The sequence below is a fragment of the Lolium perenne genome, chromosome 2, assembly GCF_019359855.2.
Source record: "Lolium perenne isolate Kyuss_39 chromosome 2, Kyuss_2.0, whole genome shotgun sequence".
In the NCBI taxonomy this organism is placed as follows: domain Eukaryota; kingdom Viridiplantae; phylum Streptophyta; class Magnoliopsida; order Poales; family Poaceae; genus Lolium; species Lolium perenne.
Window position 1 is genome coordinate 179,801,531 of NC_067245.2, and position 8,112 is coordinate 179,809,642.

The following is an 8,112-nucleotide window of genomic DNA, read 5'->3' on the forward strand; positions in this document are numbered from 1 at the left end:
TACACATGTTGAAAACTAGCTCATATGGCCATAATGGCATAATTGTAATAAAATAATATAAAATAACAAAATCCAAAATTTAAGGTGTTATGTTATCCTATAATGTGCAAAATAATTTTACAAATTTATAGAAATTTGATTCACTCAAATCGAAGTTACGAAACTCATTTTATAAAAGAAATAAGTAAAAAGAAAAGGAAAAAAAGAAAAAAAAGGAAACGGGCCGGCCAGCTGGACCGACCGGCCCAGCAGGCCAGCAGCCCACCCGGCCGACCGGACCGAGGCAAGGGCGACCGAGTCGGTCGTGTCCACCCTAAACTACGAGCGATTTTTCGTTTTGCAAAACTTATCTACACTCAAATCAACTATTCTTGAGCTACGCAACTCCGATTTCAGATCCGTTTGTTTCTACGCGTTCCTAACTTCGAGATCCACCTTTCCCACCAACCTATGGCCTATATAAAGCCACCACCAGACCGCAGTTTCGTTTTCCCTTTCCTCCTCTCGAAACCATATATCAGCGAAATCTTAACTCGTTGCTTTGATCACCTAAACCACTTCAAATCGCTTCAGGCTCTACACGAAAGTTGTAGATCTCGTCGAGATCTTTCGAACCCGACCAATCACATCTCTTTTCATCCACCATACACGAACAATTTCGTATCGCAAGGCGTCAGGTCTGATAAAGGGAATCTTCAATTAGTTCGTGCTCGTTCTATGAAATCCAAATTCTTTTGGTGAGTATGTAGATCCGATCATCCTCTACAACTTTCATGTTGGAAGTTTTTCGATTTGAAGTACCGATTTATCGCTCATCTACAGATCCAGTTCGAGTCAACCGGAGCCAAATCGAGTTTCAAAACTATCTCGAATCGTCATGACTTCAACACGGAAGTTGTTCCTCTCGTCAAGATCTTTCCATTGCCGCGAGTCTCACCTTGTTTCGTTCATTGAGCAAGGAGAAAATCGGGTTACAAGATTCAGATCTTATAAGGTATAACTCAGATCTTGTCAAACTCATTAATCCGTTGTAAAAAGTAATTTGCGCGTTAGATAGATCTATTAATTCTATACAATTTTGATGTAGAAAGTTTTTTCCATATGAGCAAATTTTTCTGTCAACTTTATGATATCATCATGACATCAGCATAGTCAACTCAGTCCGGTCAAAGTCAAACTGCAGTCAGCAGTACAGTCAGCAGTACAGTCAGTAGTACAGTCAGCGGTACAGTCACCCAGTCAACTATACAGTCATCAGTACGGTCAGCGTCTCAGTCAAACTCGGTCAAACTCATTTTAAATGTAAATTTTAAATATCAGATTATGTGTCCAACTTAGAAATTCGTTATAAAATCAACCACTAGGTCAAATTTTGCAAATTTTATAGTTTTGGAAAGCTCTTAACCTGTACAACAACTTTATGCAATAATACTGTATAGGTTTTGTGTTAGATTTTGCGTCATAATTCAAATAGTTAAATTAAGCCTTTTATACTATAAAATTTGTATAAAATAATCTACTAGGCCAAATCTTACGTTTTTGTACTTTCTGGAATCCTCAGATCATGTACTACAACATGGAATAAGAATTGTACAACTTTGATACATGCACAAATTTGCTTTAGTAAAATCTATCCGAATCAGTAATTCGAAGATAATTCAAATTCTATAAATTATTTTTGAATAATTCCAATTGGTCTAATCTTGTACTACTGTAACCTATCCAGGAAAGTCAAGTTTATATTTTTACTAAACATAAATCTTGCGGTAGCTAATTAATAAGGTTGAGTATGTTAAGTAGTTACTCAATTATTGTTTTTCTAAACCAAATTAAATACCCAGGAAGCTTTATTATTATTGCACATATCAGAGAACACACAATACAACACATACACACTACCTCTCTCGTGAAATAAATTGGTGCATAGCATGCATGCATGTCTATGATTGTTCATATCGAATGTTTGTTTATTTTGTTGTTGTTGTTGAATGGTATGTTTATGTTGTGCTATATTCTATGTTATAGTTGTACAGAGAGGCATGTATTTTGATTAAGAGAAGTGAACGCGCTTCGATTACCGAAAAGGCAAGTGACACTCAAATCCTACTTATTTTAATTATGCATTAGTGTTTTGAAACTAGTATGCATGGTAGGTTTTGTTTTCAAAAGAAAAGTATTATGCTATGCTTAACAAACCCTAGTAGTGTGTAGCTACTCCTGAACCTATTGATAGGATACTTTATTTCTGCTCCGCAACATCAAATGCCAAATGCTGTTTCATTGTTTCGATTGTGTTGGTTTGAAAAGTGAAAATTAACAACCTTAATGAATCACCTGGGTGGATTGTTTGAGTGGTGGGCGGCTGCTCAGGGCTCCGATCACTGGGGATGGACCAGTGGACGGGTGGGTGCCTGAGAGTGCGTAGTTGAATAGTGGTTGCCCTAGACTGCACCTCTGGTTTTCATCAGAGGATCGTGCGGGGGTTTATTATCGTTATGGTTTTAAGCCTGTGGGTTTCACTTGTGGATGGCCACCCAGGATTAAAGAGATTAATATGTCGTCCATGTATTAGTTAGCTTCCAATGCAGCCTTATGGTATTGTGGGCTCTGCCGGGATTAAGTAAGTTGTGAGGTCCAACTTGTTTGATAGACAGGAAGATGTGGCTGCAGCCAAATGGGTACGAGTCTATGCTAGTATGGTTGAAACCTCCCTATGAAAGATCTTGTCTCATTCTTCTCTTGGGAAGGGTGGGTCGTAAGGTGAAAGTGCACAACCTCTCGAGAGTTAAACCTAAGATCTTAGCCGTGTCCCCGGTTACAGACAATTTGAGCTTTCTAGGCAGGGAATGTACGGAAGAATCTCATCATTGTTTTCTGAATGTATTTAAAATTTGATCAACCTTCGAAAACTCATGGGAGATGTAACCATGTGATTGTTCTAAAAACCCATGGAGGATTTAACCATGGTGTGATTTCATAATGTCACTCAAAGATTTTCAGAAATGTTTTGTTTTGAAATAAAATGTAGGATAAAATTGGCTTTATGCAAATTTGCCTAAACTCCACTTGCCAAATATCATGAAGATAGTCATGCCCAAAACAGCCACCATATAAGTGTCATTTGCCAGTACATCATTGTACTGACCTCCATTCGTGGGGCTGCATATTCAAACATGCAAGATTTTCTGAGGAGAAGTACGTGGTAGGATCTCGAGTCTACATTCCAACATGACTGCCTGTGGCACATGAAGAAGATGAAGGGAATATTGTTGAGCTAGTCCGTGTGACTATGCAATTTGTAAGGTTTTTCTTTACCCTTTGGATCAAAGATGTAGTAATTTGATACTATTGCAATGATTACTTTATTTTGTAATGTGTGTGCTATCAGTGATCCCGGGAATAGCACTATACACAGGTATCTTACCTTTATTAAAAGGTAGGGTGCTACACTTAGCCATGCTTAGATGTTGGAGTCTGATCCATCCGGTTGATGAATCAGAGCTACGAATGAACCTAGTTGGACAGGATGACGTGGTAAGAACAGTGGTGATGTTAATAAACATGCTAAAGGATTGGATGGGCCGCCACATGGGGATGTGGTGATTTGACTCGTTCTCGCCGATACTAGGACCTGAGTTCTCGCCTTCGGAACCAAGACTGAGCGTACAACCACATGGGGCCCATGGGAACCCCTTGGCCCGAACTTACCTAGTTTACCCGTGCGTCAATTAGTTTGCGAGTTCCATTTGCCATACGCATGGGGGAAAGGTGGAAAAGGTTTTCAAAGTGCATCATACAGGGCGTGGCCGGGGTGAAGGATGCTGGAGGCATTGAACTGGATCCCCTGCGCACAATGACCGGGACCGCCTCGAAGAATGGCTACCAACGATGATGGAGCTCCCCAGTTAGTTTGACTCATGGAATAGGCGAAGTAAGGGAAAGGTTTTGGTCGACCACCCTCTGCCGGCACGCCAAGGAAGCGTGTACATGACGGCGCTAAGAGTCGGTCGGCGCGTGTGGGTAAAGTTGTACACCCCTGCAGGGTAAGTCTTTTCGAAAAGCAGTGTCCACGGTTACGGACGACTTGGTGATGGATTCTGTGATCATAGACAACTTGAACCTAGTCGTAAAACTTGATGTCAATGTGTGATAAGGATCCCTTCTCAGGGTGTCGAGGGGGTGATCCTAGGTGATAGGTTCAGGTGATGATGAAGATTCGGTGGATTCAACATGATGATCTTAGAGCTAGAGTTGATATCGCTCTCTTACCCCTTTTGAAAATGGACTGAATAGACGAGCTTCTGCTCCCCCTGTTTACAAAGGAAAGTTGGCTTTCTGCAAAATAAGCTCCACATAAAGCCTCGCATACCCGCTTTGCTAACATGTTGTACTAAGTCTTGCTGAGTCCCTGTACTCAGCCTTGCATGCTTTGTTTCAGACGAAGTTCTTCCAACTGATGGTGGCTTCTACCTTGACGTCGACGAGTAGTTCGGAGTTCCTCAGGCGGCAGCCTGAGACTTATGGGCTGGGACATCGCATTATGTTATGGCCTCTTAGGCCCTTTGCAGTCTTGTTATCTAGATAACATAATTTGCTTTCCGTTGCTTGTTGAATTGTGGTCAGTGACTTCTGCGTGTAATAAATTTGGATCTTAACTCTGCTAAGAGTTGTAATATATTTGCTTTGAGTCGTAGAGTCAATGTTGTGTTACCGATTCTCACCCTGTAGGCCCTCGAGGTCTAGGTTAGGCTTATGCCAGATGAGGATCTGGGTTTGTCTAGCCCTGACCTGTCGGGGTCGCGACAATCATCTATTTGTAATGCTACATGCTGTGTTTGTTGGGATCCGATGAATATGGAATACTATGTCAAGTTGATTATTGATCTATCATATTTGTGTTGTTTATGATCTTGCATGCTCTCCGTTGCTAGTAGAGGCTCTGGCCAAGTTGATACTTGTAACTCCAAGAGGGGGTATTTATGCTAGATAGTGGGTTCATGCCTCCATTGAATCTGGGACAGTGATAGAAAGTTCTAAGGTTGTGGATTTGCTGTTGCCACTAGGGATAAAACATCAATGCTTTGTCTAAGGATATTTGTATTGTTTACATTACGCACAGTACTTAATGCAATTGTCTGTTGCTTGCAACTTAATACTGGAAGGGGTGCGGATGCTAACCCGAAGGTGGACTTTTTAGGCATAGATGCATGCTGGATGGCGGTCTATGTTCTTTGTTGTAATGCCCTAAGTAAATCTCATAGTAGTCATCATGATATGTATGTGCATTTTTTATGCCCACTCTATTTGTCAATTGCCCAACTGTAATTTGTTTACCCAACATGTTATTTATCTTATTGGAGGGACACCACTAGTGAACTGTGGACCCCGGTCCATTCTTTTACATCTGAAATACAACCTACTGCAATCATTGTTCCCTTTTGTTTTCTGCAAGCAAACATTATTTCCACACCATACGTTTAATCCTTTGTTTTCAGCAAGCCGGTGAGATTGACAACCTCACTGTTAAGTTGGGGCAAAGTATTTTGGTTGTGTTGTGCAGGTTCCACGTTGGCATCGGAATCTCTGGTGTTGCGCCGCACTACACTCCTTCACCAACAACCTTCACGTGATCTTCATCTCCTACTGGTTTGATAACCTTGGTTTCTTACTGAGGGAAAACTCGTTGATGTACTCATCATACCTTCCTCTTGGGGTTCCTAACGGATGTGTGCTTTACCGTCACAAGCAGCTACTTTTCTGGCGCCGTTGCTAGCTCTTTTATAATTTCTTATGTTCCATGCTAGTTTTATGCCAATAGCTAGAAAAGTAGTTGCTTGTGACGGTAAAGCACCTAAAAATTTCTCCATCACAGGATTTTTTCCTTTATGACGTTGTGGAGCTTGTTTACTCCGGCTTGAAGTGTGCTTTTGCAGCCCTACACAATGAATGGTGTTTGTTATCCAACAAGAGAGTGTTTGAGAGTAGCATTTATTTATTCAATTATGTGATCATTGTTGAGAGTGTCCACTAGTGAAAGTATGATCCCTAGGCCTTGTTGCTTGTGACGGTAAAGCACACGTCCGTTGGGAACCCCAAGAGGAAGGTATGATGAGTACAGCAGCGAGTTTTCCCTCAGTAAGAAACCAAGGTTATCGAACCAGTAGGAGATGAAGATCACGTGAAGGTTGTTGGTGAAGGATTGTAGTGCGGTGCAACACCAGGGATTCCGATGCCAACGTGGAACCTGCACAACACAATCAAAATACTTTGCCCCAACTTAACAGTGAGGTTGTCAATCTCACCGGCTTGCTGTAAACAAAGGATTAAACGTATGGTGTGGAGAATGATGTTTGCTTGGTGACAAGGTATCAACTTGTCAATGCCTATGGATTGTAGGCTAGGGTTTAGTTGGAAGTAGAGGGCAAGTAGATCTCGAAGGTTTCAGCCGAAAAGTACTCGACGATTGTAAAAACTAGGGTTTGTAGACAATGATTCGATTCTCTCTTCGTCCCTCGACTCCCCCTTTATATAGGAGGTGGAGCCGAGGGATTCGTGCTATACAAGTTACAGAGTCCGGGACGGTTTCTAACTCATCCCGCCAGATTACAAATAACACTTCCTATTACAACTCAACTTTCCTTAATACATCTTGGGCTCCCGAATCTTCTTATTCTTCGGGTAGTGGGCCTTCAATAAACCCCGGGTACTATCTTCGGCAGGCCCATTTGGGATGCCTATGTCAGTAGCCCCCGAGATTTTGCTTGAATCGTAGAGTCAAGGAAAATCTCCACTGTTTATTTTTATTCGAGAGCTTTTAACTTTTTTATATTTCTTCACATAAAGTTCTATATTGTACAGGGATAATGGTAATTGGGGCTAGTTCATCTGACAGATCAGGTACTAGTTAACTTCTCTAGTGGCAATCCGCAAAAACCTACTTCAAAATCACGTCCCTGGACATGATCTCGGGATACTGGTGTAAACTTCGACAGGTGCCGCTTAAGGTCTTACCATTCTGTCGAGTCCCAGTCAAATTTATCGGGTACCTAACGCGTCCGTTAGGATTTTTCTTCGTATCTGTTGATACGGATAAAAGTAGCAGAGCGCAGTCTTCGGTGATGCCACGCCCAGCAGAACGGATCTGGGGTCTTACCTTCGCAAATTTGCGGCATTCAGAAATTGATCGCAACTTTGGCGTTCTGAGAATATATTGTCGAGTGCTTTTCCGGCTGTTGGAATGGCACATTTTATCGAGTCAAATATGACTTATATTGCTCTCCCGATGGGAGTATATGTAGAGTTAATTATAACTCGAAATATACTCTCTTGCTTTTCTATCTTTCCTTTGTTAATTTCATCGGGCACGCGAACAGCGTTCCCGATGGGAGTAGCCCCCGAGGCTACAACTAAGAACTTGTGCTTGGTTGTAGGCTCGACATTTTAGTCCACCTTGTCGCTATATTGTCATTATTTCCCAATATGATCTCTCTCTTCTTTTTTTATCTCTCGGGTGCGCGAACAGCGCTCCCGATGGGAGTAGCCCCCGAGGCTACAGCCAAGGACTTGTGCTTGGTTGTAGGCTCCCGCAATTTCTATATTGCCATACTCGAAATTTTACTTTTTATCGAAGTAGCCCCCGAGCGTTTGGGCAAAAACTTGTATTTGATCAAAGGCTCCCGAAGTATTTAATAATTCCTCCTGTCGCCAATCTTTTTTTATTTTTCTTGTCGACATGCTTCCCTTAATCAAATTTACTTCATCTCTGTTTAATAGTCGTGACTTTTCTGCCCTGTGGGTCCATTGCTTCCACCACGTTGACACGTCATGCAAGTGGGGGACACATGTCCTCCGCTTTTCCTGGCGCACGTACGGTAACGCTTATCTCAGTAAAAATACCTTTTTACCCTTTTATCTAGAAGATTTGTTGTCACCACACGATTTCTTCATCCAACGGTGCATTGCTTCACCCGATTCTTATATAAACCTTTCTTCAACCTCCGTTCACTCCCTCGCTTGCGCCGCACATCTGTTCCTCTTCGCAAAAGCTTCCCCTGCGCCCAACTCTCTCTGATCTTCCGCACTCACGAACATTGCTTTGCCCATTGCCGTTGA

At 41.9% G+C, this 8,112-nt stretch overlaps 1 long non-coding RNA gene across 1 annotated transcript; it reads left to right on the plus strand.

Annotated features, from left to right (window-relative positions):
• The first annotated feature begins 420 nt into the window (after positions 1 to 420).
• On the plus strand, positions 421 to 4,908 carry LOC127334047 (uncharacterized). The gene is made up of 4 exons (XR_007871903.2): positions 421 to 737; positions 823 to 994; positions 2,026 to 2,085; positions 4,439 to 4,908. It is a non-coding gene; the product is annotated as an uncharacterized lncRNA (long non-coding RNA).
• Positions 4,909 to 8,112: the final 3,204 nt, after the last annotated feature.